The sequence below is a fragment of the Onychostruthus taczanowskii genome, unplaced genomic scaffold, assembly GCF_017590055.1.
Source record: "Onychostruthus taczanowskii isolate IOZ18803 unplaced genomic scaffold, ASM1759005v1 scaffold38, whole genome shotgun sequence".
Lineage (NCBI taxonomy): Eukaryota > Metazoa > Chordata > Aves > Passeriformes > Passeridae > Onychostruthus > Onychostruthus taczanowskii.
Genome location: NW_024501237.1, coordinates 213,892 through 226,660, shown reverse-complemented (window position 1 = coordinate 226,660; position 12,769 = coordinate 213,892). Strand labels below are relative to the sequence as shown.

Below are 12,769 nucleotides of genomic sequence, written 5' to 3'. Positions count from 1 at the left end.
AATTTTTTTTTCCCTTAAAAAATTTTTTTTTTTTTTTTTTTTTTTTTTTTTTTTTTTTTTTTTTTTTTTTGTTCTGACTCTCAAGAAGGTGATGTTTACCTAAACTAGGTAACATCAAGTCTTAATCCAGGATTGCTCCTAAATCCACAAAGGCAGCAGATTCAGCCTGTATCCTAACTCTGCTTTTAGTGTGGGAGTTATAAATTAAGAAGTGATGTGCTGCTAGGAGCATAATTCTCAGTTACAAAATTTTGTTCTGACTGTAGCTGTGAGACTACGAGCAGATTGCTTGTACTCCTACAGCAGTGAGGATTTCACAAACTGGAGGCAGGATGTTGTTCCCCTTAGCTTTGGCTGAGTCTGACAGAGAGAGTTTACATTCTTAAAAATAACAGTGTCAGTAACAGTTTCAGGACCCAAATCTGACAGATTTTACCACTGCCATAGTATCTTGCTAGTGAAATCTGTCTAACCTAATGTTCACTAGACAGCCTTCAGCAAGCTTGAGACTCAAAAATACTATCTCCTGTCTGTTTACAATTAATTAAGAGCCTGCAGAATTAATTACCAGCCACTATTCTTAATGCTGGGCTGACTCTGGATGGGCTTCATAATTCAGAAATGTGTAATTTTTGGGACCAGCCACCCCAAGGAAACACACACATATTCTTCTTATGCAAAAGGAGTTGAAGAAAAGGTGCAACCATGAGAAGAGATAGCATATGTTGAAAAAAACTCAGAGATATTAGCCCAATCTGGGGGACAGAAGGTGAGTTTGAATGGGTGAGGAAAAGATATCTCTCAGGTAGTAACATTTCAGAATTTCGTATTGGGGAGATATACAATTGGACAAACACTTGAGAAATTCCTAAGATGCTGACACCAGCCTGTAGAAAATTCAGCAGAATTCTGGAGCTCTGTTCAATCAGATGTGATATCTGAGCACTGTGATGATTTTTCAGACTGTTTATATTTAGTGCATCACAGCCTACAGTTCATGAAATCTTATGAATAGACATTTTCTGGGACTTGTAATAAAAAATTCTTCACGAAATTTCAATAACACTCTTTGTCCTGACATTTAAGTCGTTACACAGTCAGAACGTACTTTTCTTAATTTTAACACTTTGAAGACAACTAGGTCATTCTAAATGCTGAAACCTGCTATCATTATTCCTGCAAACAAACCTTCCTCACAGGCATCATTATATCACTTACTCCATGGGATGGTCTGCATGTAAAGACCTTTAATTTCTAGACCTCTTACACCACCCTCCCTCAAGTCAAGGTGGTTACAAACACACAACCCACAACAAAAAATAAAAACAACCCCAACCCAAACAACAACAACAAAAATAGTTAATTTCAAAGAACTTTTTTTGTAACATCTCTCACAGAAGGTGCCTTCAGACTACTAAATCTCATAATTTTGTTGAGATTCAAGGTGCTACCTTGACAATATTCTCTCAAAGCCACCTAACCTCTGGCCCATACTCTCAGACACTGTGCTTTCTAGAGAGCTCTAAGTCTAGGCTTAAGCACACTTCAGAACAAGTAAAACTCACAATGTTCAGGTTAAAGACTGGCAAAATAATGGCACTGTGTATGTCAGCCTAGACTTCAGAGCCAGCGGTGGGATTTACAGCTCTTTAAAACAGGAAAGCAATTCTCTTTTTCTCCCACCAACACTTGGAGGCACAGCTGAACAAAAGCAGTTACAAAAGCAATTCACTGTAATGGGCACATTCAGTTTGCAGTTTATATTATTATGCAGTGCAACTTCTTAGTATCTTTTACTCCAAGAGACCTTAAACTTATTTGAAGCTGGCAGGTGTATTGTTTTGGAAAATAAGGCAGACAGTGGCAGACTGTGGTTCAGGGAAGAGTAAAGGGGAAAAAACAGACCTTTAGGAGGGAGATCCTGGGAAAAGAAGCCCTTCTGACTTCTAGAGGACACCAAAGGTCTATTATGATTCCTGAGCTGCAGACTCCACAGAAGCGAGGTGAACTGAGGAGGGAAAAAACTCTAATACAGGCAGATCCAAAAGTACAAATGTAGAAATATTTAATTCAAATGCTCCTGACAGGACAGGCAACCAGCTTCTGATAAAACCTTGGCTTCCAAAGAAGTGCAGGGATCACTGCCTACAACTAGTGGAACAGAAGTTCCCACCACGTAGTCGTGGGAAAGAAAAGTTTGTACCATTGAGTGAATAGACAGGGGAATACTGAGCACGAGGTTATTATCTCCACACGTGACATTAACAAGGGCCTTCCTGGAATCCTGCTGCTGGGCAGCACCGGAGGCCGGCAAGGATGGTGGTGGAGGCTCTGAGAAAGCAGCCCAGACATTTCTCCTGGGGAGCATCTGCATTCCAGGGAGAGACCAAGAGAGTCAGGTCTATTTATCTCATCAGAGACAATGTTAAGTGGCTATTTAATTACTGCCCTTAAATACTTGAGCAGAGAGAGATGATCTGAAACTAGATAGCTATTTAATCTGACAGGCAAAACATTACAAGATCTAGTAGCTGGAAGATGAAGTCAGAAAAGTTCAAAGGGGAAAAGAGATGCAAACGTTTAACAAAGCAATTAAAAATTGGAACCAATTATCCAGGAATGTAGTCAATTCCCATTGTTGGAAGTCATTTAATCAAGACTGTTTGAAGAGGCTGGTGGGCCAGACCTTGGAATCACTGGGGAAGTCTCTGCTTTATATTATGGAAAAGGTTAGCCTATGGGACCATAATAATGTTTTATGGCTAAAAACCCCACCACTAGCATTATTATCTTCCTTGACAAAAAAACGGATGAAGGAATAAAGCATTAATGAAGCCAAGGCCTGTGTGGGGCACAGAACACAAGCTGAATATGGACAACACAAGCCACAGTCCAGGAGCTGACATCATCAGTAGTTTTGTCACCAACTACAGCAAGAGAAAGAAAAGGCCGTGAGGAATTCGTGCCCAGCCCAACGCCCTGAGCCAGGCAAGGGACATCACCTGGCCAATCCTCACAGCCCGATGTTCCCTGACCGTGACATCCCAGCTCGCAACCCTGGCGGACCCTTCCTCTCTCGGCCGAGAGCCGCCGCACCACGGTCTGGGGAGCGCCGGGCTCCGCCGACAGCCACCCGGGGGTAACCCCAGCTCACCCTTCCCGCTGCCTCCGCCCGGCTTCGGCCCGGGGGACGCCCCTTGGCCACGATCCCCACTCCGGGCGGTGGAAGGCGGCGGCCGGGGTTACCGCCGCGGCGGCGGCCGCCTCCGGGGCATCTTCCGCGCTGCGACATCGCGCCCGCGGGCACGTTGCCGTGGCGACGGCGCCGCGCATCCCCCCGGCCCGTCCCGGCGGTGGGGGGCATCTCATCAATATTCCCTCCACCTTTTTTATTTCTTTTCTTAAGTTTTCCGCACTCCTGAGCCAGAGTCCCTTACAAGCGGCGGTAAAACAAGCAGAGCATCAGAGAGGCGCCCTCGGGAGCCGCTCCCACCGGCCGGTGCCCGCTCGGCGGGGCGGCCGCAGCCCCTCCCGCTGCGGAGCGGGGCTCGGCTCAGCTCCCCGGGCACGGCTCGGAGCCCCGCGCCGGGCGCGGCCGGCAGAGCGAGGCACGCCCGCCTCGCCCCGGCACCTGCCCGCGCACCCCGCCGCTGCTCCCCGGCCGAACGCCCTGGCTGCTGTGGGTGCTCAGCCAGCCCGCTCCGCTCCCCCGCCCCTTACCTCCGCGGCGGCGCCTGGGGAGCCGCGGGCACACCGCCGCCGCGGGCAGGGATGACCTTGCGGAGAAATCCATCATCCGGGCAGGAAAACAAGCCGTTCCTCGGGGTGTGCGGCAGCGGGAGGAGGGCGGGACGGAGGGAGCAGGGCTCCGCTTGGGCGGCCCTTCCCGCCGCGGGGGCAGGACGGCGGCGATCCGTGCCGCCACCGGGGAAGCGGCGGGAGGCGCGGGCAGCTGCCAGCTGCGGCTCCCGGCCCGCTCGGGAGGCGGGCAGCGGGGGCCGGGCTCCCCCCGCGGCCGCAGCAGAGCGGGGCAGCTCCCGGGCCCCGCCGCGGCGACGGAGCGCAGCAGCCCCGGTGCGCTCGGCCCCCAGCCCGCCCCGAGCCCGCCCGAACGCGCAGGGCGCGGACACGTACCTGCTTCCAGGGAGACATTTCCCGCTGACGCCAGCCCCACCCCGCGCCTCTCCTGGCTTTTATAGCGCGGGAGCTGGCGGCTCCTGTCCTCCATCAGGCGCACAGGGCTGAGCAGGGGGCTCTCAGCAGCTGTGCAGAGCCCCGGGCTCGCTGTGTATTGCCACCTCTGCCAGCCTTCTTCTGTCCAGCTCCTAACCCACAACTGGGCGCTGAGCTGCTTCGCGGCAGAAGAGCTAGAACCTCACACCTCAAATCCGCCAGTTCCATCCACCTGTGCTAGCTCATGCATGTGTCCGCGGAGGAGGCGTTCAGCCAGCCAGGCACCTCCTGAGCCCTCTGCTTGCGGGGCGGTGCAGGTTTGCGCGGGGAATCGCAGTGGATGCAAATGCGGTTCAGCTCTTGTCACGCTTTCAGTTTGGGTTGTTGGTTTTGATAGGCAGATGTGGCTTCCTGTGTGAAGCACTGCCCTGTTTGCCTTGGGGGAAAAAAAAATAGTAGAGTCAAGCGAAAAAGAGGTTTTGGTTTGGAAGTCTTAATTATCCGGAAATCTTTGATCTAATTTCGGTTTATTCCCACCACAGTGGAATTTTATCTCTCTCTGCTGCAATCACAGGAAATGGTTCTGCAGTGCCCGGAGACTCAAGTCAAGCACAGGTTTTCAACGGGGAAGGTTTTAACTCTTCTGCAATCCTTTAGGGATGAATAGGAGCAGGATTAAAAAGAATAACAAAACCAAACCAAAACTGTAAGACAAGCTGTGAAGACAACTCTGTTGCAATATGAAAAAAAAACAAAAAAACAAAAACAAAGAACAGGGTATCTAAAAAAATAATTTTTATCCGTAAACATTGGAGGCATCAGTGAATCATATTCCCTTGATCCTTATGAATGGACTCATTTTTTATTTACTGCTTTAACAAACACTCTCTGCCTCAGTTATTGATCCTAAATCTCCTTGATTCAAGAGTTAAGTGATCATGAAAAACACCTTATATTTCCTACCATAGCAAATGTAATTTCTTCCCCCACAGCAGCCACTAAGATCAGCTCATATTTGTGTAATAGCCATACCTGAATGTGGCTATCTGACAGTTATTTAAGCATTAAAAATTCAAGATATGTTTTCAGTGTTCACCTACAATAACTACTTTTTCTCATATGCCAAAGCCAATCCAGCAGTACTCTTAAAAGCCTGAACAGCCCAAACATCCATCACTGGAAGGAGACTGGAGAGAGCATCACACTTTATCAGTAAAAGATTTACAGCACTAGCACATCCAGGGCTTCCCAGTAGCTCTTCTTTACTTTGTTCTCTTCACAATCTTGCTACTTTTTTTGGTGCTCTGGAGGTCTGAACAAAGCCTGGTCCTCCCCGTGCCCATGTCTGAATCAGGAGTACAAGGTCAGCTTGGCAAACTGAGTCAGTGTTCAACTCCTCTTCATTATTCTGCTAAATGACCTATTTTAAAAGAAACATTGCCAAACTTCCTAGAATTAATCCTCCTGCCATTAACATTACTGTAGGGGAACTTCCCTTTTTTTTTTTTTTTTTTTTTTTTTGATAAAGAAGGAAAAAAGCTGGATGATGCAATTTCCTTTTGTCAGCAATTACACTTTTATGAGGAGATAGCTGTCAGCACTTGCAGGCCTTGCAGCTGCAAGGACTTTGTGGGACCTCACAGGCTACTCAGCAAGGGAAAATTACAATTAGTCTTGTTTTCATAAACCTTCCTAAACATGAGACTCCTTATGTGGATTCTTGAGAGACCTTTCTGTTGACAATTCAGCCTTGAAAGTCACAGCAAGAAGAGTTACATGCATTCAGCTGGAAAGACTAGGAAGGTTTTCTACGGGATGTTGTGTCTGAAGCACCTTCAGAGCATGTAGAGGACTCAATCCCAGAACCTGTGGGAAATTGGCATTGTGAGGCAAAAAAAAGGAACTGGGAGCTTTTTTTTGCTCCAAGTCCCTGCATGTTCATGCACATCATAACTAGTGTCCACATGTTTTCCTGCTGAGTTCAGATAAACCTTTCTTCTGCCTGTATGGCATTGCTGAGAATCCCCACTCTGCTCTCAAGCAGCCATATCTGAGCACGGGGTCTACTATTACTATGTCTGATGGACAAGGAATTCCAAGAGAATAGAAGACAGTAATAGGACTGAAATACTGCTCAGCTGATAATCTGTTTTCCACGCCCAGTAAGGCATGGATGCTTTAGCCTCCAGATGCAGTGATGACCTGGGAAGCTGAGAAGAGGTATTAAAGAGACTCAGGTCATTGCAGAAGCTGGTTGAGATGATGCAGTTTGGGCATGGCCTCTTTGTTTGTGAATTCTTCTCACATACTTGTTTTTTCCCCTTTACTCTTCCCTGAACCACAGTCTACCATGTAGACTTCATTTGGTACATTAGGCAATATTGGTTTTAAGAACCTCTAAAGGATTTTCTAAACCCTGTTATGAGCTCTCAAGTCTGCTAGCCACTGTTCCAATTGTCAAGAAAAGTCATCACATCTCAACACATCAACGTGTCACCATATCAGTGCAAACTAAAGATTTAGATAATTCTGATTTATTTATCTGAATGTCTAACTCCCTTAATCACCTGTGAGTCATGGCCAATTTGCTACTACTTATCCATCCTTTTTTCTGCTTCAATCTGCAGCTATATGCATTTGGTTTATTTTGACTTTTTGTAGGTCTCAATGCATAAAGTATTCATACTGAGGGCAGCACATAGATGGTTGCTTAGCTTTAGGCACTGTACTTAGAACTTTAAATAAAGTCAACATGCTTAAAATTGTGTGCATAGGTCTCAATATTATTGAGAATAATAAAGAATTCAACCTCTTTAACTTGCCAATGTTGTCCGAGGTGAAAGCATAATTGTAACTGCCGAGGGTTTATCTTTTGATATGTGTTAGACCAGAACTCAGGGCAACAGGAGCTTGGGTTTTTAGGAGCTGTCACAGTCCAACTAGCCATCAGAATGACAATCACAGTGCCCTTGACTCTTGTAGAGTATTTTAAAATCTCATCTTCAAACTTTATCACTGTCTGGCTAAAAGAAATTCCTTACTGTAGCTGAAAAAATTTCCTTACTTTAGCTGAAAAAAAAAAACTTAGATGTGATGATTTATCAAAATGAGTAGTGGTATAACATGTTGAGAAGACGTGCAGGTGGTCTAAACTAGTGTGGCTTCATTTACTTCAGTAGTGCTAGGCAAATTTACATTGGTGGGGATTAGGCCTGTTGTTATTGCATTGCTTCTATTGTATTTCTTAACATATTTTGATGAGTTTTAATGACATTAATAGCAAATTTAAGTTGTGTGGAAGCCTTTTTTTTTTTTTTTTTTTTTTTTAATGCAACATCTTTCATGTCTTCTTTAGGAAAAGGAGTTAAGAATACTTCAAAAAGTAAATAGAAGCATAACTTTTCCCCAGCAAAACTTCAGTTCAAGATTGAGCTGAAAAGGGCAATGTAGAGCAAATTTGTGAATACAGTCATTTAACATTTATGCTTTCATGAAGGCACTTATAACTTTACTTTCCATTAGTGTGAAAAACAAGTTGAATGGCTGGATGAATATGTTTGTTTGGGACCAGGAGCTGAGCCAAAAAAGGTGCAGGTCCTCTGGTGTGGTAGCTGCAGTTGACAGCTGTATCATTAGAGACAAATATATCAAGAAAGAAAACCCTACCACACAGATGGTGATGTGGTGCATGTGTTTTGTGATCATGCACTTTCTGTCTGACCAGCAGAGCAGAATAAATACTCATTCCAGGTATTACACAGCATCTCCCTCTCTCTCTAGCTCTCACACACCTAATGGGCTGTACCAGGCACCTCACAAATGGATGCACTGTTTGGCCACATAATAACTCTCCTGGATCATTAGACTGGTACTGATAGTACAGTTTATGGCTAGAAATAATGGGTTCAGTTGGTCATATTAAGAATGGTTCCTTTAAACATTTTGGTCTTTATAAAAATAATAATAATAGAAGGGATATAAAGAAAACTGCATTGAACACATAGTATGCCACTGTGAGGGAACGCAATATTTGGGATGTTTTTCACAGTGGTCCTAAAATCCTATGCATCCATGAACTAACTGCTGTACCTCTGGCACTTATACCAAATTTCAGTGAAAAATATGTTAGCATGTGAATTTCTACAGCATTGTGAAAATGGTTTTGCGTCTCGCCCTGCACCTCTTCACAGCTTTTGCCTCTGTCTGAGCTGTGAAGGTCCTCATGGGGAACTTCAGCCACCCCAGTACATACAGGAGGGACAGCTCAGTAGGACATAGGCAATCCTGGAGGTCCTTGGAGTACGTCAGCTTCTTCATCCAAGTGACAGAGGAGCAGAGGAGAGGTGCTCACTGGACCTTCTACTCACCTGCAAGGAGGGGCACACTGGGGATGTGAGAGTCAAAGGCAGCAGAGACAGTGAGATGGTGGAGTTTGGCGTCCTGGAAGGAGGTAGGAGAGTAAAAAGCAAGTTCACAACCCTGTACATCAGACAGCAGATTTTGGCCTTTCCAAAGGGTAGAGTCCTATGGAATAAAGCCCTAGAGGAAAGAGCGGCCCAAGAAAGCTGGTTAATATTCAAGCATCACCTCCTCCAAGCTCAGGAGCAATCTATCCCAATGGGGAGAAAGCCAGGCAAAATTTCTGCATGAATGAACACTGAACTCCCAGACAATATCAGAGAGTAAAAGGAAGTATACAAGGAAATAAAGTAAGGACAGGTAACCTGAGAGGAATGGAGGTACATCATCAGAGCATCCAGGGGTGAAGTTAAGAAAGATAAAGCCCAACTGGAATTTAGTCTGTCTAGGAACATCAAAGACAACAAGAAGGGCTTCTATGGGTACATAGGTAACAAAAAGAAGATGAGGGAAGATGTGGATGCATTCATTGCTGAATGAGATGGCAGACCTCTTTACACAGGACGTGGAAAAGGCGGCAAGAATCCCATCCCCTCTTCACCTCAGTCTTTACTAGCAAGACTGACCTTCAGAAATTCCAGGTCCCTGAAACCAGGGCAATCTCTGTATCAGAGAAGACATAGCATTGGTGGACAAGGATCAGGTCAGACAATATTTAAGCAAACTGGACATGCACAAGAAAGTCAAGAAGAAGGACCCAGGCCAGTAAGTCACACTTCAATCCTTGGAAAGTGGTGGAACAGTGGTGGAAACTGTTTCCAGGCACATGAAGGATCAGACAGTTGTCTAGAGTTGTCAACATGGTTTCACCAAGGGGAACACGTGCTTGGCCAGTTTGATAAACTCCTGTGAATGAATGGCTTTGTATGTGATAGGAGAACAGTGACTGCTGTCTACCCACACTTCAGGAAGGATTTCGGCACTGACTCCTATAGGATTCTCATGGTGAACATGAAGTATGAACTGGACGAACAGCGAGCTGGATTGAGTAGTGGCTGAACAGATGTGTCCAGAGGGTGGTGATGAGTGGCAAGAAGTGTAATTGTAGGCCAGGCACTAGTGATATATCTCAGGGGTGAAGACTGGGTTAATATATTAACAGTATTAAATAGTACTAAATAATAATATATTAAACATCCTTGTTTGTGATCTGGATGATGGTGCAAAGTGCACCCTCAGTAGCTTTGCTGATGGCACAGATCTGGTGGGTGGCTGACACACCAGGGGGTTGTACTGCCATCCAGAGACACCTCAAGGGGCTGGAGGTATGGGCTGACAGAAACCTGAGGCGTTTCAGCGAAGGAAGTTCAGGGAGGAGTAACCCCAGGCATTGGTACCTGCTGGGGCTGCCCATCTGAAAGCCTGTGAGGGTGACCAAGGGTGACCACTTGCCCAGAGAAGCTGTGGAGTCTCCATCCTTGGAGGTATTCCAAAGCCATTTGGATGTGGTCCCAGGCAGCCTGATCTAGGTGGCCCTGCTTGAACAGGGATGTTGGACCAGATGACCTCCAGAGATCCCTCCCAACCTGCAGCAGTCTGTGATTCTGTGATTCCTTTGTTTTGATGGGAACTTTTGGCCAATGTGCTGTGACACTTCTGTTTTCACCCTCAGACTCTGAGGAGGACAATTGGGTATGATTAATTTCACATTCTGCTATTCCCATTTAACACATTCTGTGTATTCATTACTGTGTTCCTTCATGTGAAGCAGGCCACACACACACACAAAAAACTAACCTTCTCCCTTCTCAACAAATTAAAACAAATGATTTGATGAGTCAGTAATTTATACTGTTTACCTCCTTTTATGTCAACAATCCTGAGACCTGGAACAACACATAATCATAATGATTATAGACATAATGAGCTGATTTATTACGTAGACACCACATGGTATTCTGGTGCATATTCAGCTGTAATGATGTCAAACAATACGACTGGAAAATCTATCTGCTCAGACAACTGCTGCCTTCTGAGAACAATAAATTAAGCTAATGCAGTACCAGACACATGGGTTCTCTGGACTTAGTGCTCCATCTCTACTTAAATTATGTATATATCAAAAGCCTTTGACATTTTTAGAATTTCAGGAGAAAAGAAAATCAGTCGGGCATCCTTTTAAGGAGTGGTTGTGAGTGCTGAAGGTAAATGTAAATTAAATACTCTCCTAATAGGGTTCTGTGATATGGAATCACTCTTACAGTTGTACATTTTCAGTGAGTTTAAGAAACTGTTTGTTCCGTTAGCAGGTTAGTTCTTCCTACTTCCTTGGCTGTGTAAAGTGTTATTCCAGAGGAGAGCATCCTTTGACAGGGCTATCACAGCTACTGTCATGCCTTTGCATTTCCTTGAACAAGACAGAAACTGCTCCTCATGCTACCAGAAGAACCATTCCCTGGACCACTACAAAAGATGCTTATGGCTCACAGTTGCCACCTACAACATGGATTTTTATGCTGATTCATGCAACAGGTGACATGAAAAGCAAATGTGATAGGTGCTGCAAGGTGAGTAGATAAATGATGGATATGTGCAAGCGTGGAGGATAAGTACCATAAACAGTAAAGAGTAGAGATAAAAAGAACTAAAGAGAGAAAAGGCTCTTGTTTAAATATAAAGAATGTCAAAACCCCAAGAATAAATGTATAAACTGTAGGTCAGTGTAGAATCATATATCTAAAAAGAAAAAAAATCTGGATTGAAATCACTTGTTCATGTGATCTCTAAACCTGTCAGTGCTCCATTGGAACGGAAAGCCTTACATTAATTCCAGGCAGCTGACAAAATAAAACATCAGGTGTTTCTGTTTCCTGGCTATATTCACTAATTTTCACTAGAATCCCACTGGTCTTAACTGTCTGTGATGCAACTGTGCTTCGTGAAACAACATTCCTGCTTATCCTCTTTAAATTTGCCTGTGCATACATTATTTCTGTGTAAAAAGGTATGATTTACTTTCTTTTGGCCATTTTTCATGTTGTCCCAGCATCATAATGTATCTAATTGACATCTATCTATTATTTTTTAAAATCTAAAGTGAGAAGTCAAACACTTACAGATTATTGCCTTTTCATGCATCTATTGCATCTCTTGCACAGCCATGGATCTAATAACATTATTGGGAGGTAATAACTGCTCTATTTATCTGAATACAAAGAAATTATATCTTTGGCTGAAAAAGCTTAGCTGTAGCTAAGAAGCTAGAAGCAGAGCTTGAAGCAATTACCTCCATTTGATCATTTTGATCTGATTTTACAGTTTCTCAGTTTAAAGTAGGTCTTCTGTTTGTCTGGATTGCTTTCTGTTTGAGCTTTCATGCATGTTGTAAACAGCTCACCTGGTCACACAGGACAGCCTCATCTGCAGATTCAGCCAGCCCCATGGAGATGGACACAAATGTGCCCAAATGGACATGCTGCACCTTCCCCGTGGGCTGCTCTGGACCAGGCTTCACCACAGGGTGACACTGGTTTAGTGTCACTTGAAAGGGCAAGGTCTGCCTGAGAGCTTCTCCCTCCCTCTTTGTCCTTGGAGCTCTTTCTGCTAGGCTGATTTTCCACTCTGCCTTGGTTATGCTGCCTTTACAGTCCTTCCTTGCTGCAGGGATCATCCAAACTCTGTTCCTAGCACCAAGAACATGAATCATTCAAGCCAGGACTGAACTGATCCACTGGGATATGTGCACACCCATTCTATACGATTTCAACATTTTTATGACCTCTGAACCTAAGTTTCCTTAGGCATTTTGAGAGAGGCTTTCTGCAGCACAGACATCACTGTTTCCCACTCCAGTTCTACCAAAACATGTCCTTTTTGTCTTTTGGTGAATTGCATTAGGGGTAGAAGCATGATTATAGTAGTGTGTTTTGCCTGATTATTATCATTATTTAAAGATGAGCTTTCCTCTGGAGTTTGAAATCTCCCTCCAGATCATGAGCTAGTCAAGGTTCAGTGATCCACAGGGAGATTGGGAAGATTCCTGTCTCACAGCTGCAGAGCAAGAAGACATTTTTCTGTCAGTGCTATGAAAATGCCAAAAAATTGTCCCTAAGCTCAACACAACAGACACTGAGGTTTCTAGGTGACTTCTCATCTCAGTGTGTTGTATCGTGCTTTTTGTTTTATCAGTGGGTCTATGGTTTGATTTGTGATTTAGTGCTTTTCCTGGTGCTGGCTT

General features: G+C 44.6%; 1 protein-coding gene across 2 annotated transcripts in view; it reads right to left on the bottom strand.

Moving 5' to 3' along the window:
* The window catches only part of GPRIN3 (GPRIN family member 3), a 28,249-nt gene extending 23,747 nt beyond the window's left edge, over positions 1-4,502 (bottom strand). Inside the window, exon 1 of one of the 2 annotated variants that reach the window (XM_041412209.1) lies at positions 4,135-4,502. The gene's annotated coding sequence lies outside the window, so the exon portion shown is untranslated. Of the gene's footprint in view, positions 1-3,720; positions 3,821-4,134 lie in introns of those variants that run through there. The other variant, XM_041412211.1, reaches the window with a different exon arrangement.
* Positions 4,503-12,769: the final 8,267 nt, after the last annotated feature.